The 25,146-nt window shown below is 43.0% G+C and overlaps 1 long non-coding RNA gene across 1 annotated transcript; it reads left to right on the top strand.

Moving 5' to 3' along the window:
- Positions 1–20,650: 20,650 nt before the first annotated feature.
- LOC144456498 (uncharacterized) lies at positions 20,651–24,391 on the top strand. Its single transcript, XR_013485587.1, has 2 exons — positions 20,651–21,001; positions 22,345–24,391. It is a non-coding gene; the product is annotated as an uncharacterized LOC144456498 (long non-coding RNA).
- Positions 24,392–25,146: the final 755 nt, after the last annotated feature.

The raw sequence follows: 25,146 nt of genomic DNA, 5'->3' as shown, positions 1-25,146 counted from the left end.
GATCAAGGAGCATGTTGCCTGGGGATTTGAAAATCTCATTTAACAGCAATGTCCTTCAGAGCCTGAGTGACTTACAGGGGTTGGTCCCTGAATGAGGAAATAGAGAGAAAAAGCCTCAATCCTAATTTAATAATTGGTTATTAATATAATAGAGAAAAAAATCACTTCTCTCAGTAAGAAAAAACGTTTGGAAGTAGAAAAGCCAGTTTGGAATTGCAGCTGTACTACTGAGGATAATTTCAGCTGTAGCCTCACTCTCTGCTTTTGTATAGTCACAGGGTTACTGGTTTTCTTTTCTTTTCTTTTCTTTTTTTACTAGCCCTGGACAGGCCAGTTCGGTGGTGCAATGGATGGAACACTGGGCTTGGAGCCAGGAAGATCTGGGTTCAGTTCTGAGCCTAGGTACTTACTAGGTATGTGACCCTAGGCAAGTCACACTAGCCTCATTTGCCTTAGTTCCTCATCTGAAAAATGGGAACACACAGGAGAAGGAAACAGCAAACCTCTCTAATATCTTTGCTAAGAAAACCCCATGGATAAAAGTCTACAGCATCACGTAAAGTCAGCCATCACTGAATGACTGAACAAGAAGCCCTGGGCAACTGAGCAAATATTTACCTGAATTCCTGATTTCACACTGGTGAAGTCTTATTTAAACTTGATGTTTCTTTCATAAATTTCCTTGAAAATAAAGATCAGGGTTTGTTTGGGTTTTTTGTATTTTTTTCCTCACACTTTTTTAACCCCTTTGGTTGGACCACATTTAAATTTTATCCACCTAACCACATTTGAGGGTAAAATCAGCTCGGTGGTGTCACTAGTGCTATGAAGTCTTATCCTGTATCAGATGACTTTTGATATGATGGAGGGTTCATAGATAATTTTAATGTTGATGATTTAGTCTGAATTCATATTGATCCTGAAGGAATTGAGTACTCTGTTCATTTCATAAATTTAGGATTTTATTAAGCTTAGATTCTTATAAGCCAATAGCTTACTAATGTTCAGACTCCTTAAGAGTCTGCCCAATATGACAGATGTTCTAATAAACCTTGTCTTTGACTGAAAGAAGGCTTGGGTCGAATTCTTTTGGGCAGGACCTCCGTGTTGTGATTTTGGGGTCCCTGAACCCCCAAACTGCATCATTTTGGTGGCCCCGTGCGGGGAAACGGCCTAACCCCAAGTTCTTCTCCAGCCAAGACTGGAAGGTATGTAAGCCCCACCCCCCTCCTCTCCCTTCTTGCTCTGCAGTTGGTGTGACTCTCCAAGCACCAAGGCTTGGAGGTGCTTTTCTGGCAGATAGTTACGAGGTTGTCTTGTACTCGGCCTGATGCTCTCAGGCTCTCGGTCCACTGGGTGGGTTCAAGGCCATGGACCTGGGGGTACACCTTTCACAGCATAGAGGACAAGGACAGATGCCCTATCAGGAAATGTATGCTCAATTCTGTTAATTCCCTAGGCGCTAGGGAATTGGGGAAAACTGCAGTGGCTTTTTGGGTCCCTGAGGCTTACTTACTCCCTTCCCTCTGTACCTCTGAATCCTCCTTCGTGGAGGTTACAGAGAAAGTTAGAACAGCTAAAAATATCTTGGCAGATTCTGGAGGTTTTGTGGCTGATCATTAAGGAGTTTTGAAACACCTGTACAACCTGGTCACTTCCTTCCCTTGAGTCAAGAGGGTATCTGTTAACCCCTCTCAGAGCAGAAGAGAGTTTCACCCTTAACCCCTCACCTTTGATTTCACCCTTCCCCACCTGGGACAGGAAGGAGGGGGGAGGGGCTGCAGCTACAGTGTGGGCCCCCATGGCAATGGCCTTGGGCCCTAGGGCAACCTTTGCCTGGAAGCATCACCCAGGTTCAGCATAGCCTGCTCAAGGTAATGAAGCTAGCCTTCAAACTTGGGTAAGCACGCTCTTTTAAATTTGTAGTTTTAACTGTTAATGATGAGATGTTGATTCCCTGTGTAAAGTAATTTGAAAGTGCATTTAACAAAACTGCAGCTTTTCATAATTTGGTTACTTCTAAAATAATTTAGCTATTGTTGTTTGTTGTTTTAATATGTCAACTAGCCAAAAAGCTCGTTTGGGTTATGTATGGCTTGCTGAGAATTTGCAAGTGTATAGACATCTCTAATGATTGGCTTTTTACACCAGGACAAATTTAAGTTTGAGATGTAAATCCTGGAAAAGTTTTTCCTAAACTGTGATTAGTGAAACTTGTTGTTTGCAATAAAAGCTGGTGGGATTTATTTTAAGTTGTCTGATGGATTGTAATAATCCATCAATAATCAATAATCTACCATCTGAGCTACTTAGAGAGAATGTGATCCTGGTGGGGAGTCAGCATGGGGGGGGGAGCTCAGAGGACGATTTTAGCCTCAGTCTAAGATGAGATCCTCCTGGCTCAGTTTCCTCATTATGTTCTTTGAAAGGGCATGTTACCTACCTGGCTATTCCTGAATCTGGCTATGAGGTGGATTTGATACTGCATGGTTGGAAATCTGAATGATCTAAATCCAAACAGAACTAAGGATGTTTTATTCTCTCAAAGTTGGGCCCTAAATCTAGTCTCTGTGTTAGATCTGGGCCCTGCACTCTTTTCTGTCAGATTTGTGTTGTCCAGACTAGAGGTCATTCACCTACAGTTGGTAGCAAACAGCGGGTACCGGCCAATGTCCCCCCATCGTTCCCAGGATGCAGCCTGGGCTCGGTTCCAGTCAACCTCCTCTTTGGGACCCCCTCAAGGCAGGGACAGGTCTATGCCCCTTGCCAGCAGGAAGCAGTTTCAGAAGCCGAGATCTTCACCCCTTGCCCCAAAAGAATTTGGGTCCCATTTGTTTGAGGGGGGGAATGATGAGGATGGGATCTAGACCCCAAAAAGGAAAAACTCTGGACTTTCCCACATGGCCAGATCTCTGATGTTCCCTGAGGCTATAATCCCACCCTTAATCCTATCTAGGCTCCATTCTCCCTTGGCCACCCCAGGAGTTCTATTACCCCATAGACTACTTGGCCACTCCTAGATCCCTCCCATAGTCTTTCTGTATATAAGGTCCATCTTGTCTCCATTAAGATGCTTAGATTCCTAAAATCTAGCCCCTGCTTAGATTCTTATAATCTAGACAATAAGCCAATAGCTTACTAATGTTCAGACTCCTTAAGAGTCTGCCGGATGTTCTAATAAACCTGTCTTTGGCTAAAAAAAAAATTATTAAAAGCCTACTGTGTGCCACACTCTGCTCTGGGTGCTAGGAATCCACAGATAAAAAGGAAACAGGCCCTGCCCTCAGAGAAAAGCAATCCTATTGATGGAGACCAACCCTATTTGAGTAATACAAAACTAAAGTAGCCTGGCCCTTAAAAAGTGGAAGAAGATAAGTCTCACTATTCCTTTCCAGAGGTGAAAGGTGCACAGGGATGGCAGCATGAAATTACTTCCAGATATTTTCAGTGTATTAATTCATTTTACTGAATTTTTCAAAAATATTTTTCTTCTGTTGCATGGCTCACTGTATACTTTTGTAGTTCAGCCATTTTTCGTTCACATCATACTCTTTGTGCTCCTGTTGGGGTCTACTTACTAGAGTGATTTGCCATTTCCTTCTCCAGATCATTTAACAGATAAGGAAACTGAGGCAAACAGGATTATGTGACTTGCCTAGGTGACATAGCTAGTAAGTTTCTGAGGATAGATTTGAAGTCAGCTCTTGCTAACTCCGGGCCCACAGCTCTATCCACTGAGACACCTAGCTGCCCTAATCTGTGTACAGTCAGGCACTATAGACATATGAACAGTCTATTGGTCAAGTCTCTTAGAGGAAGTGGCAGGGGGCCAGAAGGCTCAGCTCTGATGGGGTCCCTTCTTTCCTGCATCACTGACTGATAACTTCTTTGCCACTGTCTCATCCTGGCCCCTGCCCCTCTTGCCTACTAACCTCTTTCAGACTCAGTTTCCTCATCTCTAAAAGGGGAATGATGCTGGCATTTCCTACCTAACAGAGCTTTTGTAAGGAAAGTGCTTTATCCATCTCTGAGTTGTGTAGAAATATGAGTTGTTCTATCATTAGTTTTGTCTCAAAGGATCTCTGTCCCAGGAATAGAAGAGAAAGGAGAGGGAGGCACCTAAGAGGAAGCCTGTGCCAGGATCAGGAATGCCCAAAAAGTGAGTACCCCAAGTGCAGCAAATACTAGAGTATACTAGGCATGAGGGGAGACAGAGCCCTGGGATGGATAGCTTTCCCAGGGAGGTGGGAAAGGAAGCCTGGAGTCTGGGCCAGGCAGAGAGAGGCAGGGGCAGGTGGGAATTGGAGCAAGAGAGGTGAGAGGGATTTCTCATACCACTCAAAGGAATGGAGCCAGAGAGCAAGCACATGGAGAAAAAAGCCTGCCCCAACCAGAGGGGAGACACTGGTGCTACCTCAAGGCCCCTGGGGACCTGCAACATGATTAAGAAAGGTGAGAACTGAGAAAAGTACATTGGATTTGGCATCTGAGAGATGGTTAGCAACATTAGTGAGAGAAGTTTCAGTTGACTGATGAGGGCAGAAGGTCAACTGTAGAGAGTTAAGAAGAGAGAGGAAAGCAAATAGAGGTGACTATTGTTAATGCTCTTTTCAAGGAGTTTAGCCACAGAAGGGAGGCTATATATCGGATGATAATGATAGGGGATGGATGAATCCAGAGAGAGAATCTTTTACGGATGTGGGAGACATAGACATGTTTGTGGGCAGGGTTAAGCAGCCATACACAGGGAGATACTGAAATGAGACAATGGGGATGATGGAGGGCACAGTCTGCTGGAGGAAAGGCCTGGAAGGGGATCCCTTGTGCAGGTAAAGAGGGGTTTGGCTCAGTAAGGAGTAAACACATCTCTATGTGTGAGACAGGGCTGGGGGAGGAGACAGGGGCAGAAGGCATCAGTGATGTGAGAGGAAGAGGAGGGGAGAAGAAGGAGCTCTAGGGGAATGACCTCAATATTTTCAGTAAGATATGAGGCAAGGTTCTCAGCTGAGAGGGTGGGTGGGTATGAGAAGGAGCCATTGGAGGTTTGAGGAGGGATGACAATTTTGTGAGGAGCCAATGTGGTGAGTGGGATAGTGAGTTAATTAGAGAAGTGTAAAATGATTGCCATGGGGCTCCAGGAGTAGCTTTGTCACATTTTGGGGGAAAGTAAATGCTGTTTCGTAGGGAAGGAAGAGGCATGGATGGAACCCATGTTGAAGAGAAATTCTGGTACACATTCATGCTATCACACAGGACTTGGAATTGAAAGTTAAAACTACCTGGGTGAATTGTGCACCAACCCTTTACCAATTTACTGTCAATGGTTTTGAGACTGGGAAAAAGAAGTGAAATAGCATTTTGGGCCATGCCTTTCATTTTTCTGATAACAAAGCAAAGCAGCTCTAGAAAGAATGAGGTTTTCTGGGAAGTGATCTCACTGGACCTAGATTTTGTAAAGCATCTGTCTTTTTTTCTATGATGATGATACAGCATACATATTTTTTTTATGGAAATGCTTGTTTTATTTCACAAAATAAAAAAAATAAACATTTTTTTAAAAAAGTTGTCAAATCCAATGGCTGTTTCTCAGTACTTATCCATCATCACTTGTTTGTAGAATTTGACAGTGTATTTACATGTCTCCTACATACTCTATTCTCCTTGAGTTTTTTTTAAATTTTATTAATTTATTTTGATTTATCAACAATCACTTCCATATGCTTTTGAGTTTAAAATTTTTCTCCCCCTTCCTCCCTACCACCCTCCCCAAGACGACACACAATCTGATATAGGCTATATATGCATATATGTGTGTGTGTGTGTATGTGTATATATACATATATATATATATACATATATATATATATACATTCCTATTAAACATATTTTCACATTAGTGAAGTTGTAATTAAAGTTAAAACCAATAGGAGGAACCATTAGAAAGAAGAAACAAAACTCAACAGAAGAGGGAAAAAAAATGATAGCGATTCAGCTTCCATAGTTCTTTCTTTGGATGTGGATAGCATTTTCCATCCCCAGGCCTCTGGGGATGTCTTAGATCCTTGTATTGCTGAGAAGGGTTAAGTTTATCAGTATTAGTCATCGCACAACATGGCTGTTATTGTGTACAAAGTTCTCTTGGTTCTGCTCTCTTCACTCAGCATCAGACCATACAAGTCTTTCCAGGTTTTTCTGAAGTCAGCGTGTTCATTATTTTTTATAGCACAATAGTATTCCATTACATTCATATACCACACTTGCTCAGCCATTCCCCAATGGAGGGGCATCCTCTCAATTTCCAATTCTTTGCCACCACAAAAAGAGCTGCTATGAATATTTTTGTACATGTGGGTCCTTTTCCCATTTGTATGATCTCTTTGGGATATAGCCCCAGAAGTGCTATTGTTGGGGTTTGCAAATTTTTATAGCCCTTTGGGCATAGTTCCAAATTGTTCTCCAAAACGGTTGGATCATTTCACAACTCCACCAACAATGTGCATTAGTGTTCCAATTTTCCCACATCTTCTCCAGCATTTATCATTTTCCTGTTTTGTCATGTTGGCCAATCTGGTAGGTGTGATGTGGTATCTCAGAGTTGTTTTGATTTGCATTTTTCTAATCAATAATGATTTAGAGCATTTTTTCGTATGACTATAGATGGCTTTAATTTCTTCATCTGAGAACTGTCTGTTCATATCCTTTGCCCATTTATCAGCTGGGAAATGGCTTGTAGTCTTTTAAATTTGTCCTAATTCTCTATATATGTTAGAAATGAGGCCCTTATCGAGAGACTGGTTGTAAAAATTCTTTCCCAATTTTCTACCTTCCTTTACCTCCTTCTAATCTTAGTTGCATTGGCTTTGTTTGTGTAAAAAATTTTCAATTTAACATAATCAAAATTATCTATTTTGCTTTTTGTTATGGTCTCTGTCTCCTGTTTGGTCATGCATTCTTCTGTTCTCCATAGATCTGATAGGTAAACTATTCCTTGTTATCCCAGTTTGCTTATAGTATCAGCTTTTATATCTAAATCATGAACCCATTTTGACATATGGTGTGAGATTTGGGTCTATGCCTAGTTTCTGCCATACTCTTTTCCAGTTTTTCCAGCATTTTTTTTTCAAAGAGTGGGTTCTTGTCCCAGAATCTGGGGTCTTTGGGTTTATCAAATAATAGATTACTATAGTCATTGACTACTATCTTGCATATTTAACCTATTCCACTGATCCACCACTCTATTTCTTAGCCAGTACCAAGCAGTTTTGATGATTGCTGCTTTGTAATACAAGTTAAGATCTCGAATGGCTAGGCCACCTTCCCCTGCATTTCTTTTCATTAGTTCCTTTGATATTCTGGACCCTTTGTTCTTCCAAATGAATCTTGTTATTATTTTTCCTAACTCTATAAAATAATTTTTTGGTAGTTTGATTGGTGTGGCACTGAATAAGTAAATTAGCTTAGGTAGGATTGTCATTTTTATTATATTAGCTCGGCCTACCCATGAGCAGCTGATGTTTTTCCAATTATTTAGATCTGATTTTATTTGTGTGAAAAGTGTTTTGTAATTGTGTTCATAGAGTTGCTGGGTTTGTTTCGGGAGGTAGACTCCTAAATATTTTATAATGTCTACAGTAGGTTTAAATGGAGTTTCTCTTTGTATCTCTTGCTGTTGGGCTTTGTTGGTAATATATAGTAATGCTGATGATTTATGTGGGTTGATTTTATAGCCTGCAACTTTGCTAAAGTTGTTTATTCTTTCAAGTAGTCTTTTACTTGATTCTCTAGGATTCTCTAAATATATCATCATGTCATCTGCAAAGAGTGATAGCTTTGTTTCCTCTTTACCTATTCTAATGCCTTCAATTTTTTTTTCTTCTCGTATTGCTAAAGCTAACATTTCCAGTACACTATTGAATAACAGTAGTGATAATGGACATCCTTGTTTCACCCCCGATCATATTGGAAATGCTTCTAGCTTGTCCCCATTACATATAATGCTTGCTGATGGTTTTGGATAGATGTTATTTATTATTTTAAGGAAGACTCCATTTATACCTATGCTTTCTAGTGTTTTTAATAGGAATGGGTGTTGTATTTTGCCAAAGCTTTTTCTCCATCTATTGAGATGATCATGTGGTTTCTGTTGGTTTTGGTGTTGATATGCTCAATTATGCTGATAGTTTTCCTAATATTGAACCAACCCTGCATTGCTGGTATAAATCCTACCTGGTCATAGTGTATTATTCTTGTGATAAGTTATATAGTATACATTGTTGTTTGTGGTGATGACAAATGACCAGTGTGGATCGGGGTGCATCTGACCAAGGTACACTTAATGTTTTTGTAGAAGCACAGTATGGTTTTGCTTGGTTGGGTCATTTCTCAGTTGTGTCTGATTCTTTCTGACCCCATTTGGGATTTTCTTGGCCCAGATAGTGCAGTGGTTTGCCATGTCCTTCTCTAGCTCATTTGACAGATGAGGAACTGAGGCAATGAGGGTTAAGTGACTTGCCCAGGGTCACACAACTAACAAGTGTCAGAAACCAGACTTGAACTCAGGAAGGTGAGTCTTCCTGACTCCAGGAATACTTTTCTCCATCGTGCCACCTAGCTGCCCGTAGCTGTGCTACCTTATCCCCATGGGCTCCCTCTGATGCATATGTGAGTATTGCCAAATTAGGTGGTTTACTGAGAGGATATCTGGGAGAGCTCTCCAGCATCTTTGGTGCTGAAGTGATGTTTTTCATATCTGTTGATATTTCATCTAACCTAAGCTGTTGTGTAAATCCTTGAAAACTCATTTCAGCAACAGATCAAACTGGGATAAGGACTGCTCACATTAGAGAGACAGTAGGATGTAAACAGGCGTTCCGCAAAAGATTCAAGTCAGACCAATAAGTGGCTGTTGAATGTTCATGAGGTATAATGGGATAATTTTTGGAAATGACTTTTCTTTTGGCATTGAAAAAAGAAACTTAGCCCTCATCCTTCTAGTCTTAGAACATCTAGAGGGGTGAGGGTACACTAGTGAGATAAGAGGATAAGAGGCAGCAGAATGTAATGGCTACACCACTGTGTTCTGAGTTGGGAAAATCTGGGTTCACATCCTACCTGACTAGCTGTGGACACTTACTACATTTGTGACCTCAGACAACTGTCATCAGCATTCTGAGGTTCAGTTTTTTCCTCTTTAAATTGAGAAGGTTCAACTAGTTGACCTTTGAGGTCCCTTCCAACTCTATCTCTCAGATCCTAAGTGAGATTTGGGGCAAGTCCCTTGACCTCCCTGGACTTCATCTTCCTCTGTAGCAGAAGGGGATTAGACTAGTTGGACTCTGAGGGTGTTTTGAGCTGGAGATTTAAGTCCATGACCTTGTAGACCCATGTAGTGGCTTGAAGTAAGGACTGGGTGAAAAGGGAATGGATAAAGAACACGCATAAGAGACTTGAAGGAAAGAGTTTGTTCAGCATGGAGGCCATGGTCCAATGGCAAGAATAAGGGGATATGGAGTTAGAGGAGCCAGATTGGAGTCCGAGCTCTACTACTGCTACAAGGACCACATCTAGAGTCTCCCTCAATGTCTGAATTTTGTGTACTCCAAGGTTAATTTTTCTTTTACACTATGCTTGGGCTTCCTTGATTTGACACTGATAACATCTTGCCTAAAATTGGCTAGTTACTTAACAAATATCCTTCATGGCTCAGACCAGCCATTTTCTTGCACATATTTCCTCCAAGTTTTCTCCTTGTCAGTGGGCTACATTAACACCCTGCTTGGTGAATGGCTTCTGGGCTTGGTTGTTGGCCCATTTCCTTGCCCTCACCTGCTTGGTGATCCTCTGACATGGCTGGCTGTCTCTCATCCAAGTAGAAGGGCATGGTCATTGGTCTCCCCAACTTCTCAGGGCAGGGGTGACCTGAGAGACACCTTTGGGCTGACCCTCCACCACCTACCGCTTGTATTTGTTGAGGGGGCTGAGTCACCTGAGGTCTCCATACTCTAGACAAGTTTTTGAGAGTACAAATAGCAGGCAGACAAGGTTTCCATGGAGAGATTTTCCTTCTCTGGGAGTCCTCCACAGTCCTCAGGTGTCCAGTCCCTATCCCTGCAGTTCTCTGATCAAGATACATTCTTCTCAGCCTCCAGAGACTCCTGGCTAGATGCCTGGCCCCCCTCAGGCACTCTGGGTCCCCTGGGTCATGCTCCTCTTGGGTCAGAGAGCATCCTGGATCTTGGGAGGATTCCCAGCCTTCTGCCTCAACTCTCCTTCTTCATTGGAGGGGGGAGCAGCCCAACAGTGATTGCTGCTAGTTTTCTCCAACCCAGGCAGGGCCAGGGACAGACATGCTTGCAAGCCTGGGTGTCCCCCGTGGCTCTCCCAGCCCGTGGCCTCATTTTGTCTCCTCCTGCCTGGAGAAAGGAGGTTGAGATCCACATCTGTCCCAGACCATGCCTTTCCTCCTCTGCTCTAGCGGTTGTCAGGAATCCAAGTTCCTTTGAGGGGTTGGTGGTCTGCTGCTGCTGCTACAGCTACTGTCCTTTTCCCTTATGTGGCGCCCAGGATTCCCTACCCCGCCCCCACCATCCCTGCCCTCCCCCTCTCAGTTTTCCCTAAAGGGGCTGACCCACCCCCCCACAACCCCAAGCTGAGCTCAGCTGCCCCACCCCATCCCTCCCAGCCCCCAGCAACTGCCTTTAGGAACCTGGGACCTGGCTCAGCCCTGGGCCCTCCTCCAAGCACTGTGGCCCCCTCCCCTCCCCTCCCCTCCCCAGGCTCCGTGATGGGAATTGAGAGAAAGGACTGGGAGGGGCCTCCCCACTCCTCTGTGCCTGTGGTGACACAGCCTCCTCCCCTCTTTTCTCCCTCCTCCCTGTGTTCTGGGGGAAGACTAGCCCTGCCCTACTGTGACATCACTGTACCTGCCCCTCCCACCCTTGACCAAGTCAATCCTCTTTGTCTCTGGAGGAGGAGAAGGAGGAGGATGTGAAGGAGAAAGAGGATGGGAAGGATTATAAAGTGAAGGAGGAGGAGGAGGAGGAGGAAGAAGAAGTGGAAGAGAAGGAGGAGGAGTGAGTTTCCTTTTCCTCTGAGTCTGGAGGGAGGGCTATGAGCAGCTGGAGATCTGCCCAGCCCTAACCTGCTCCCCTCCCCCTACTCTTCAGCCACCACACCCCTCCCTCACCCAGGGAACCCAGAAGTTGCTATGCTTTCCTAAGTGGGTGTGTATAAGGTAAGCCCCCTTTTCTGCCACGGCCCCTCTAAATCCCTCCCCCTATATTTTCTTCTATTTCCTCTTTAGTCTTTGCCTCAACTTCCCCCCCATACCCAAATTGTCTTGTCTTAGGGCCTAGGGGCATGTGTATGGGCTTGGGTGGGTTGTGGGAGTATTAATACCTTTGTTTATGCGTGCATTGTGTGTGTAGGACGATAGGATCATGTGTGTATGTGTGTGTACACGTGTGTACCTGCGTGTGCCTGCTCCTCCAGAGCTGCTTCTGCCTGGGGCGTCCTGCCTGCCCAGGTCTTTGTCTGGAGTTCTGGGGCTTGGAGGGCCGTGGGATGGGGTGCATTGGAAGCGTCAGGGAGAAGCCTTTGAGGACGCTCCCTCCCTGCCCTTCTCAGGTGGATTTTCCCAACCTTCCTTCCTTCCTCCCATCCTTGGCTTGGCCTGGGGACTGGGCAGAGAGGAGACAGTCTAGGAAGGAGTCTCCTGCTTGCCTTCCTCCTCCTCAGAGAGAGGAGGGTGAATCTTTCCCAGGGATGGCTGGATAAATCTTTTGTGGGAGAAGTGACTTGGTCCTCCATGCAGGGAAATCCTTGATTTACTCTTTTAATGGAGCAGTACTATTCTGACTGTCATTCTGGAGGGCACAAATCTTCTCTTCCCCCCTTTCCCCTTTGTTTTTAATTGCATTTAAACTTTCCTTCAAGGAAACCAAGTTACAAGAGACTTCTTTCTGGTGGTTTTCAGTAGCCATTTATTAAAAGCATTCCACTCGGGATATTTAATTTTCTTGCCAACTTCATCACAACATTTCTTAAGGTAATTTATTTTATTGAGATCAAAAGAACTTCCAGTTGGCTAATAGTGACAGGGTTGTCTTGGGTCAATTTCTGCCAATTAGTTAAATACCTGCAGGTTTGGGCCCATAATATAGAGACATACAACCAGCTGGTCTCCCCTTGTGTGTGTGTGTGTGTGTGTGTGTGTGTGTGTGTGTGTGTGTGTGTGTGCGCGCGCGCGCGCGCGCGTGTGCCGGGGAGGTGAGGTAAATTCAGTATCTTAGGAAGTTTGGTTACCCATGGGAACTTGACTAAGATCTTACTTTATTCTAGAATTTTTTTTTCTGCCAAGTAATGTGGACTACCAGAATTAAAAAGTGGGGCTTTTGAAAATCAGTTCCTGACTAAACAGTACAACCTGGGGTCTGTGGGTCCCTAGCTGCAGGTTTTCACTGCTCTCTGCTGGCTTCCCCTCCAGTGGGGTGCAAGCCCTGTGGTGTCCAAGCCTGGGTCTCCCCCTGTGGCCAGATACCTCTGAGACAGTGTAGGACTCTTCCCCTTCCCCTTTTCCATATCATCCCTTTTGTTTGCTGTTGTTTAATTTAATGTATATTTATTTTTTGTTCTGGTTTCACCAGCACCTGGTGAAAGGGGCATTTCCATGTACCTTGTTGGGGAACAGAAAGAGGGGACTGTCCCTGAACCTGCAGATCTCTATGATTTGCAGACAGAAAGAAGAGATACTTTTTAAGGTGCACCCCTCTCATTATGAGGGATTTGGAACATTTTGTCATAAAGCTGCGATAGTTTGGATTTCTTCCTCTGAAAACCTCCTGTTCCTTTGACCTTTTGGAGCATGGCTCTTAATCTTAGAAATTGGAATCAGTGCCTTTTAAATCTTGCATATGCAACAGTCCTTAGAGAACTTTGCTGCAAAGATGTTTTTCCTCATTTGAATGTTACCGTTCCTGTTTTGACTGCATTTGATGTGTTTGTGCAATGACATTTCAACTTTTTAGAAGCAGAATTATCTGTTTAATTTTCTGGATTCTCTGTTGCTTCTTCTGTCATAACCTCTTCTCCTATCCATAGAGGTGAAAAGTAATTTCCTCCTTGTTCCTCTAATTTGCTGCCTACTCCCCTCTTACACCTAATTCGTGGATCCATTTGTAGTTTGATTTGAAAGGTGTTGATGTCCTGTTGTATTTCTGGCAAACTGCTTTTCCCTTATCCCATTTGTTTTTTTTTTCCCCATCAACTAGTGTGTGCTCCCTTCCCCCCACCCACCCAATTGCTGTCTTTGGATTTATTAACTACTAAGTTATTTTATTTGTTTGCGTCTGTACATTGCATAACTCATCTTTCCCACTGATCAACCTCCCACATTTTAACAAGTTCCCATTGTTTTCCAGGCAGCTAGGTGTCCCAATGGGCCTGAAGTCAGGAAGAATCATCTCCTTGAGTTGAAACCTGGCCTGTGACACTTACCAGCTGTGTGACCTTCAGCAAGTCACTTCACTGTCTTTGCCTCACTTCCTCACCTGTCAAATGAGCTTCAGAAGGAAATGGCAAACCACTCCAGTGTCTTTGCCAAAAACCCCAAATGGGGTCAGGAAAAGTCAGACAGAAGTAAACAAGAACAATTGTTTTCAGAATCCCAGATATGTAGTATAGATTGGATTTGCTGCTGATAATCACTAACCCAAAGCCCTTTCTTTCCTCCTTCCCCACCTCCCTTATTACCTGTGAGATACTTGACCTCTTTTTAAACTTTTTTTATTGTTTTCTGTTTCTTATATCACCAGGGTATCCCATGTATCCCTCCTCTCCCCATCCTCAAGAGCCATGTGATGTGATAAAGAGTATTTTTTTTTTTAGGGAGGAAAAGAAAAGTGAGCACAGCTGATTGGTACAGGTGGAAAAGGCGTGCAACTTATAACACCTGTGGACCCCTTAAGTCCTGGCCGAGGTAGGGTGATGGTGTCTTCTCATGTTTCCTTTTCATTCCCACTTGATCATTAACATTTTGGTTAATTTTTTATGTCTCATTCTTTTCCTGTCAGTTGTTGTAGTTACTGTTTGTATGTTTTGTTTTTTTTTTTTTTTTACTCTGCTTAATTCACTTTTCATCAGTTCACAAAGATCTTTCTGTACTTCTCTGTACTCATCACACACATCATTTCTCACAGCCTGGTAGTAGTATTCCATGATGTTCATTATGTTTCACACACTTTGGTTAGCAGTTCCCCAGGTGATAAGGGTAAAGAGTAGGGGCAGACCTGTGGCCTCCCTTGGTGACCCCTGTCCCTCCCTGCCTTTGTCTTCTCCTGCCTAGAGAAAGGAGGCTGAGCCCCGCCCCTTCCCCACACCAGCCCTTTCTTCCTCTACTCTGGAGGTTGTGAGGAATCCAAGTCCCATTCAAGGGCTAGTGGTTTGCATATGCTGCTGCAGCTACTGTGCTCCTCCCTTTTGTGGAGCCCAGGACAGCCCTCCCTCCACCTCCCCCTTCCTCTCTTTGTCTTCCCCCTCCCAGTTTCTGTAAAGGGGCCCACCCTCAACAACCCCAAGCTGAGCTCAGCTGCTGCCCCCCCCCCAGCCCCAGCAGCCTACCCTCAGGAACCTGGGACCCTGGCAAGCTCCAGGATCACTTCAAGGTCAAGGATGCAGCTGCAACCCCCTTCTGTAGCCAGTGTGGGTGATAGGGACAGAGAGAAATGACTGGGGTGGGGGGCGGCTCCCCAGTGCTCTGGGCCTGATGTTAGAGACCTCTTCTCCTCCCCCTGCTCTTCTGGGAGACTAGCCCCGCCTTGCAGTGATGTCACAATGCCACCCCCTCTGACCCTCTATTAAGTGTAAGTCTTCTTTGACTCTGGAGGAGGCTGTGAGTGGGGTGAGCAGTTGGAGGTCTACATGCCCCCCCCACTTCTCCTCCCCTTCCACTCCACACCCACCCTTCTGCTCCATTGCCTCCATCTTTCCTCCATCTTCCAGACTGACCTATCCTGAGGGTCCTGCTAGTGCCTATGGGGTTGTGAGTGAAGTAAGTGCCCCCTCCCTGCACCTGCCTCAGCCCCTCACTTTCTTTTTCTCTTCCCTTCCCCCCTAACCTTTTCATGAAGCTGACCCTCTGCCATCCCCAGTTAGTGCTCAGAAAATGTGTGTGAGGGTGGGTGTATCAGTACCTTTGTTTGTGCCTGTGTTGTTTCTGTCAGTAGGAACGTGTTTGTGTGTGGGGGGGGGAGAGAGAGGGAGAGAGAGAGAGAGAGAGAGAGAGAGAGAGAGAGAGTCCATGTGGGTGTGTATATGTGTGTATGTATGGCTATGTTCAAGAGTGAACCTGTGTGTGCCTTCTCCTCCAGGGATGCTCCTGCTTAGGGCTTGCTGCCTGCCCATGCCTTAGTCTGCAGGTCTGGGGCTTGGGGGTCATGAGATTGGGTGGGGTACACTGGAGTTGAAATTGTTTTCTGGGCAGCTAGGTATTCTGTGGGGCCTGAAGTCAGGAAGAATCATCTTCTTGAGTTCAAATCTGGCCTCAGACACTTAGTAGCTATGTGACTCTGGGCAAGTCCCTCAGTTCCTCCTCTGTCAGATGAGCTTTAGAAGGAAAATGGCAGACCACTTCAGTATCTTTGCCAAGAAAACCCCAATGTGGGCAGGAAAAGTCAGACGGGACTAAACAACAACAGTAATTGTTTGCATAATCACAGATTTGTAATGTCTTTGGATCTGCTACTGATAAATCACTAACCCAAACCCCTTCCTTTCCTCCTTCCCCACCTCTGTTATTACCCTTGAGATACTTGACTCCTTTTTTATTGATGTTTTCTGTTTCTTACATCACCAGGGTATCCCATGTATCTCTCCCTCCCCTCATCCTCAAGAGCCATGCCATGTGACGAATCATATTTCTTGCTTTAGGAAGAAAAAGAAAAGTGAGCACAACTGATCAATGCATTTGGGCAAACGTGTGCAATGTGTAACACCCATGGACTGCTCACTTCCTGAATGGGGTAGGGTGATGGTGTCTTCTCATGTTTCCTTTTCATTCCCACTTGATCTTTAACATTTTGTTACAGGTACTTTTAAATTTTTGCTGAGTCATTCTTTCCATTTCAATTGTTGTCATTACTGTGTATATGCCTTGTTTTCTTGGCTGTGTTTAATTCACTTTGCATCAGTTCACAAAGACCTTTCCATACTTCTCTGTACTTCTCACACATATCATTTCTTATTTACATTAAGTACGTAGCAGTATTCCATGCCTTTCCTGTTCCATGTCTTGTTGATAAGTATCTACTGTTTCCAAATCATAGCTGTCACAAAAAGTGGTGTCATAAGTATTTTGGAATATATATGGACTCTTTTGTTATTAATGGCATCATTGGGTTGTAATGGAGTCTTTGTTTTAAAGGCTTTGGGCATTTTCCTTTCCTTCTTTGCATAATTTCAAATTACTTTCCAAACTGGATGTGTCATTTCACAGCTCCTCCAATAAGGTATTAGCATGTGTAAATCCCTATACCTTTTTTAGGTATCAAAAACATAGTTGTGCCATAAAAGGAATTTGATAGGAGTCCTTCTTTACCTGTTGTTTCATTTAGTTTATATAGTATTGGGATGAAATGTTTTTAAATGTTTGGTAGAATTCACTTTCACGGTTGATCTAGTCCTGGGAATTTTTTCCTAGGAAACTCATTTATGCTTTTTTCAATATTTTTTCTTTTAAGATATTGTTATTTATGTATTCTGTTTCCTCTCTTTTGACATGGGCAGTTTATGTTTTTGTAAGTATTCATCTATTTCATGTAGATTGCCAGTTTTGCTGGCATAGGATTGGGCAAAATAACTCCTACATGATGCTTTCATTTCCTCTTCATTGGTTACACATACGCTTTTGTTTTTGAGAATGGCAATTGGTTTTCTTCTTTCTTTTTGTTAATCAAGTCACCTAAAGGTTTATCTGTTTTTATTAGTATTTTCATAAAAGCAGCACCTGCTTTTATTTTATAATTTTACTTTTTAAACATCTTAGTCTCACCTTTGATTTCCAGTTTGATGTTTAATTGAAGATTTTGTCATTTGTTCTTTTCCTAGATTGATACATTTTATGCCCAGTTCCTTGGTCTGCTCTTTCTCTGTTTTATGGATGTAAGAATTTAGACATAGAAATTTCCCCTAAATACTGCTTTGGGAGCATCCCACAAATTTTGATATGTTGCCTCATTGTTTTAATTCACTTTAAAGAAATTATTGGTTGATGCTGTGTTGTGTTCTTTGATCCACTCATTCTTTAGGCTTGGGTATTTTATTTTCCAATTAACTTTTAATCTGTGTTTCTACATCTCTGTAATGATATTGCATTGTGGTCTGTTAAAGGTGCATTTAGTATTTCTGTTTTTCTCCATTTGGTTATGAGGTTTTTATGCCCTAATATATGCTTATTTTTTCTGAAGGTGTCACGTACAGCTGAGAAAAAGTTATATTCCTTTCTATTTCCATTCAATTTTCTCCAGATTTCTATCCTATCTGACTTTTCTGATATTCTTTTCCTCTCCTTAAGTTGTTTTTTGTTATTTTATGCATAGATTTGCTTAATTCTGAGAGGTGAAAGTTGTGGTCACCTGTTGGTATAGTTTTACTGTCTAGTTTTACTGTCTATGTCCTTCTGCATGTCCTTTAACACTCCCTTTCAGAAGCTGGATACTCTGCCATTTGGTGCATCTTTGGTTAGTATTGATATTATATTATTGTCTATGGTACCTTTTAGCAAGATGTAGTTGCTCTCCCTATCCCTTTGAATTAGGACTATTTCAGCTTTTGGCTTGTCTGAGATCATGATTGCTACCATTGCATTTTATACTTCAGCTAAAGCCCACGTGTCTGTGAAAGGGCGAGGGGAGTGATTGTCTGCAACTTCAGGCCTTTCACACTGCTGTTTTCAGAGCTAGCTCTGGGGGTTTCAGAGTTTTTGGTGGTTCCAAAGTGATGCATTTGGGGAGAGGTTTGGTCACTGCTTTCCTGGTCTGTGCTCTGGGCCTTACCCAGGAAGAACCCCTGATCCCTTGGGACTCTAATGGATCCTGCTCCTCAGGGTCCCTGTTTCCTCTTGCCAGAAAGTTGTCACCCAGAAGTCTGTGTAGGCAGTGGAGTGTCCAAACAGCTTTCACGTTTTCCCTTGGGATAGTTGAAGTTTCTCTTGCTGCTGCTTACATTCAAGGTAGTTTATATTCTCTGTGGTACCACTCCCAGACCCTTGTACCCATCATAGAGAAAGCTTTTATAGGGCAAGGGTGCCTAGGATTGACTGATGGAACAGTTGGCATGTTAATTAGTTCTAACTGTGTGCTGTTGTGGTCAGTTTTTAGTTAGGGACTGGAGGCTGGTTAGTTCAGGGGCTCTGGATACAAGTTGTTGTCAAGGGCATTCCTCATCAGGACTGTGACCTTAATAGGGTATGCATCTCCAAAACCTAGCAGTGTACCTGTTATGCAGGAGGTACTTAAGAAATGCTTGCTGATTGCTTAATTAGGCCACCTGTCTTTCTCTGTGCCCAGCACATAGGAAGAGCTTCATCTATAGCTATAGAATGAGTAAATTGAGTTACAGGTCTAAGCTAGAGTAAATATGAATGATTATAATTCCATCTCTTATAGATTTCTCATTTATAATTTTCATTACTTATCACTTTATTTTTTTAATTATCATACGTAATTCATGTATTCCCTTATAGTTTAATTTGATCTGTTGTGTGAAGTGTTGAACTCTTCTCAAATTCCTGCAAAACAGCTTTCCACTTATGCCATCTGTTTTTTTTCCCATCAACTACAGACAGTTCTTATTTTGGGTAAGTGGACTCTTGGGCAAACCTCCAAGTAAAAGGATTTTGAAGCAATGTGAATTTGCCCACACATCCGGCTACAAGAGAAGGAGGGAGGCAGGAAGGGGGTCACAGGCCTGTGAAGGGAGGGGGCCAGGAGATGGTTCAAGGACACAGGGGAGGCCTGGGACAGAGAAGCAAGAGCAGGAAGAGGATCTGGCCAGGGTCGGGGCCAGTCACATGATGGATGACCTGGCCAGAACTGAGAGGAAGAACAAGCAGGTGACAGACGTATGGAAGCTGGACATGGCCACATGAAGAAGAAGACAGGCAACACATGGATGAGGAAAGACACACAGTACCCAATTGTGGGTGGACAGAAGACAGACACAGATACCAGACAGGCAGATAACAGGCAGAGCAGCCAAAAGTCTCCTCTCTCAGCACTAGAGGTCTCAAGCCAATCCCTGATCCTGAGGCTGCAGAGGTGGAAGAAATCACTCTGCACGTCCAAAACCTCTTTTTTTGCCCTTTCCCACCTCTCCATGAATACTCTGTAGATTCTTGACCTCATTTAAAAGTTTTTACTCATGGTTACTGTATCTTACTTCATGGTATCCCATGTATTGCCCCTCTCCCTCTCCTCCTCTCTGAGAGCCATGCCATGTGACAAATGGTATCTTTTGTTTTAGGAAGGAAAAGCAGTCAACACCACTAAAATAGTACACAGAGGAAAAGATACTTGTGGTAGGAGACAGTCTCTCTGGGAACATTCTACTTACTGCAGGATCACTTTCTGTCAAAAAATCTGTCTCTGAGCACTGGAGGGAATGATACTTGTGACAGGAGAGACACTCTCTCTGGAACATTCTACTTACTGCAGGATCGCTTTCTGTCAAAAAACATCTGTCTCTGAGCACTGGAGGGAATGATACTTGTGACAGGAGAGACACTCTCTCTGAGAACATTCTACTTACTGCAGGATCGCTTTCTGTCAAAAAACATCTGTCTCTGAGCACGTGGAGGGAATGATACTTGTGACAGGAGAGACACTCTCTCTGAGAACATTCTACTTACTGCAGGATCGCTTTCTGTCAAAAAACATCTGTCTCTGAGCACGTGGAGGGAATGATACTTGTGACAGGAGAGACACTCTCTCTGAGAACATTCTACTTACTGCAGGATCGCTTTCTGTCAAAAAACATCTGTCTCTGAGCACGTGGAGGGAATGATACTTGTGACAGGAGAGACACTCTCTCTGAGAACATTCTACTTACTGCAGGATCGCTTTCTGTCAAAAAACTTCTGTCTCTGAGCATGTGGAGGGAATGATACTTGTGACAGGAGAGACACTCTCTCTGAGAACATTCTACTTACTGCAGGATCGCTTTCTGTCAAAAAACATCTGTCTCTGAGCATGTGGAGGGAATGATACTTGTGACAGGAGAGACACTCTCTCTGAGAACATTCTACTTACTGCAGGATCACTTTCTGTCAAAAAACATCTAGTCTCAGAGCACTTGGAGGGAATGATACTTGTGACAGGAGAGATACTCTCTCTGGGAACATTCCAGTGTAAGAAAGAAACTGGGTAGGCTTTCTGGGTAAAGAAACTAACCTTTGAGAGAAGCATTGGTGGGGTCTATAGTCTGCCCAGTGTGGTCTGAGACCCCACCTTTGTTTCCCATAATCAAGGTTGGTTTCTTTGCCCAGAGAGGCTTTCCAGTCTCTTTCTTACACCAGATACTACAGGCTTGCGTTTTGTGGAAACACATCTACTCTCTGAACACTCAGAGGAAAAGATATTTGTGGCAGGAGACACTCTCTGGGAACATTCTACTTACTGCAGGATCGCTCTCTGGCAAAAAACATCTACTCTCAACACCTGGAGGAAAAGATACTTGTGGCAGGAAACACTCTCTCTGGGAACATTCCAGTTACTACAAGCTTACTCTCTGTGGAAGCACCCGTAGCCTCAGAACACTCAGCAGACAAGACATTTCGGGTTGAAGACACACACTCTGAGAACCTTCTACTGACCACAGGCTTACTCTCTACAGAAACACATGGAGGGAAAAATGGATATATGATGAAGTAGAGACCTTTGAAGCATTCCTGATGAAAAGACCAGAGCTGAAGAGAAAATGTGACTTTCAAATACAAGACAAACATTAAAAGGTAAATATGAAAGAGAAATCCTAAGCGACTCAATAAGGTTAAATTGTCTACTTTTCTATAAGAGAAGAGGATACACATATCTTTAAGAATGTTGTCGTTATTAGAATAGGTTAGAGGGATTTTGCATAAAAAGAAGTTTTTACATAGGAAACCAGTTAGGTTGAGATGATGTAAAATAAAGGGATGGGTGAGAAATGTGGATGCCCTGGGAGAAGGCAGAAGGGAGAGAAAGAATGGGGGAAATGATCTCGTATAAAATAGGTGTGGAAGGAAGAGCTTTTACCCTGGAGTGGAGAAAGGTCGCAGGGCAGAGTGGCCAATGCTTGAACTTCAGTCACATCTAAATTGGTTCACAAAGAGGAAAATATCTATATCTATTTTGTATCTGTATCTATATATACTTACTCAATTGGTCATAAGAATCCATCTTACTCTAGAGGTAAGTAAGAGAATGGAAAAGAGAAAGAAAAATTGGTGATAAAAGGGCAAGCTGATAAAAGAATACAGTGGTTATATGCAAAACTGAAATGAGAGGAGAGACAGGATAAAAGAGAGAGAGAAGGAGAAACAGAAGAAAATAGGATGGAGGGAAATGTATAGTTCCTCATCCTCACTTTGTGAATGGGATGAACTCATGCATAAAATGGAAGGGGATAGCAAAATGGATTAGAAAGCAGTATCCAAAAATGTGTGTGTTTGTTTGTTTTAAAAGAAACATGCTTGAAACAAAGAGAGAACCACAGAGTTAAAATAGGGCGCTGGAGGAGAAACTGTTATACCTCTGCTAAATTAAAAAATGGAGGGGTGGCAGTCACGATCCTGAGATCAAAGCAAAAGCACAAATACACCTAGTAAAGGGGGTAAGCAGGGAAACGACCTCTTGTTCAAAGGAATGACAGACAATGAAGTACTATCAATAGTAAACATATTTGGGAAATGGCATAGGACTCAAATTCTTAAAGGAAAAATTAAACGAGGTACAGGAAGAAATAGACGGGAAAACTATAGTAGTGGGTTACCTCAACTTTTTGTTCTGAGAGCTAGATAAACCTAAGCATAAAATGAATAAGAAAGAAGTTAAGACGAGTGATAGAATTTTAGAAAACTTAGATATGAAAGACCTCTGGAGAAAACTGAATGAGGATAGAAAGGAGTACAGACAAATGGTGCTTCATGGAAATTCACATTATACAAACTCGACTTTATGTAAGGAATTCTATAAGAAATGTGCATTCCAAGAAAACACCTCTGCTTTACCATACTGTACTGGGATCTCTTTCTCCTCCTGTCCCTCAACTTGGTGCTCTGTGGCCTCCTACCACCACTAACCCTCTGCCCCAAAGAAAGAGGTAAAAGAAAGTCCTCCAAGTGAAAGCAGAAGAACAGACCTGCAGAGAGACAGCCACCACCACTGCTGAATGGGGACTTGGCTTGAGACCTCCACTGCTGAGAGAGGAGACCTTGGTTTCACTCTGCCCACCTGCCCGAGAGTTTGGTCCCTACATTTTGGTATTTTGTCCATCCATGTGGGTGTACAATGTGTTTGTCCCTGGTCCCCACCGAGTGTGGCCTGTCCTTTCCTGAATGTTTGCGTGTCCGGCCTTCATGTGTCTGCCTGCTGGCATGTTCTTCCTTTCAGTTCCAGCCGGGCCCTCATGTGGCTGGCCCCACCAGCCACGTGTTCCTCCTCCTGCTCTTGCTTCTCAGTGCCCAGGCTCCACGTGTCCTGGAACCATGTGCCAACCCCTCCTCCACAGGGGTGCAGTCCCCTTCCCACTTCCCTCCTGCCCTTTTCCACTTCTGTGGGTAAATTCACATGATGTAAAGGGTCTTCGGGATGGTCCACTTAAGTTGTTGTTGTTGTTGTTGTTGTTGTTAATATTTATTTAGTATTTTATTTTTCCCCAATTATATGTAAAAACAATTTTTCACATTCATTTTAAACTTTTGAGTTCTAAATTCTCTCCCTTACTCCTCCCTCAATCTCTACCCCGCTCCCCCTCCCTCGCATCGAGCAGGTAAGCTGTTTGATATAAGTTGTACATATTTGGTCATGTAAAACATATTTCCATATTAGTTATGTTATAAAAGAAAAAATAGACCAAAAAAACCCATCAAGAAATATAAAGTTAAAAAAAAGTATGCTTTGATCTGTATTCAGAGACCACCAGTTTTTTCTGTGGGGATGGATAGCATTTTTCATCATTTGTCCTTCAGAATTGTCTTAGATCTTTATATTGCTGAAAATAGCTAAGTCATTCATAGCTGATCATCTTATAATAGAGCTGTTACTGTGTACCATGTTCACCTGGAACTACTCGTTTCGCTTTGCTTTAGTTCATGTAAATGTTTCTAGGATTTTCTGAGACCACCCTGATCATCATTTCTTATAGCATTCCATCACACTTACATACCACAACTTAATCATCCATTCCCGATTGATGCTTATCCCCTCAATTTCCAGTTCTTTGCCATGAGAAAAGAGCTGCTATACATATTTTTGTATGTAGAGGTCCATTTAGTATTTTTTAATATCTTTTGGAATAAAGATCTAGCAGTGGTATTGCTAGGTCAAAGGGTATGCATGGTTTTATAGCCCTTTGGACAAAGTTCCAAATTGCTTTATAGAACGGTTAAATCTGTTCACAGCTCCACCAACAGAATATTAATGTCTCAAATTTCCCACATCCCCTCCAGAATTTGTCATTTTCTGTCCTATTAGCCAACCTAGTATGTGTGAGGTAGCACCTCCCAATTTTTTCATTTGCATGTCTCCAATCAGTAATGATTTACAACATTTTTTCATATGGCTATAGATAGCTTTGATTACTTCATCTGAAAACTGACTGGTCATATCTTTTGATCATTGATCTGGTGGGGAATGGCTCTTATTTTTATAAATTTGACTGACTTGTCTATGTAATTGAGAAACAAGGCCTTTATCAGTGGAACTTGGCTTCAAGAATTTTTTTTTTACCACTTATGTTTGCTAACTGTATTTCTCTCCATCCTATTTCCCCCTTATTTCTTTTATTCTGTTTCTCCTTTCATGTTGAGGGCTTGCACTGATGGGTTTGAGGATATAGGTCATGTCGGGATGTTCGTGTTCCTGTCCATTATCTAAGAGCCGTCTCGGTCAGAACGTAGGCTCTGCGACCTCTTCCAGGCACTGTCTGTCCCTTGAGAGGATGAAGGATTTGTCAATAAACTTTGAAAGATAATCGGGAAGTGAGGAGATGATTCCGGGGGGTTACTGCCCCCAGTGACTGTTACCATGAGAAGAATTACTTGTTGATACTTGGTTTTTTCCATTCTTGATTCTGTTCCCACGAATGGGGTGTAAAACCCCTAACTCTGAGATCAATAAACGGAGCTTGTTTATACTTGCTACCCCCTGGTCCGCATTTCTCTCTCTCTCTCTCTCTCTCTCTCTCTCTCTCTCTCTCTCTCTCTCTCTCTCTCTCTCTCTTTCTCTTTTTTCACTCTTTTCAGCCTCACTGGATAACTTCATAGTGGACTCAGAAGTCTGCAACAAGTGGCCCCAACGTGGGGCAATTGGGAGCCTGAAAGAGTGGCTTTCCCTGGTGAGGAGCCCTTGACCCAGGTGGGCTGCCTGGCCAGCAGCTGTGATGAGGAGCGCTCCACCCGCCTGAAACAAGATGGGAAATGGAGTCACTGGTAAGTAAGCGACTCCCGCTGTTTGAAATAAGACAGCAGAAGGATCGCTTGATGGGAAAAGAGGCGATTCCTGCTGTTTGAAAAAAGACGGCAACCAAGGTAAGGGTAGTAGATTCTAAGTAGTTTTTTTTACCAGGTTAAGCGGAATTAGAAAAATAGATTAGTGTGTATGTTTTGAAAATATAAGCAGTAAAAATGGGACAAGCTTTATCAACAGAGCAGAAAGGCAAGGAATATTATTTACAAGTATTAAAATCATTAGCAATAGACAGGGGATTATTAATTACTTTTGGACATCTGGTTGTAGCCCCCTGCACACTCTCCATGCCCTGAGCTGTAAAAAAGGCTCAAGCGGCAGGATGAGAAATCCCTATAAAACTACAGATTGCTTTGCCTCTTATAAACATCAAAACCTTAAGAAAGATTTTGCCTGGTTTTTGAATACCATGAAAAGAAAAGATAAAATA

This window comes from Phascolarctos cinereus, unplaced genomic scaffold (genome assembly GCF_003287225.1).
Source record: "Phascolarctos cinereus isolate Bilbo 61053 unplaced genomic scaffold, phaCin_HiC Scaffold_457;HRSCAF=1073, whole genome shotgun sequence".
Lineage (NCBI taxonomy): Eukaryota > Metazoa > Chordata > Mammalia > Diprotodontia > Phascolarctidae > Phascolarctos > Phascolarctos cinereus.
The sequence above is the reverse complement of the archived record's forward strand: the minus strand, read 5'-3'. Positions and strand labels throughout refer to the sequence as shown.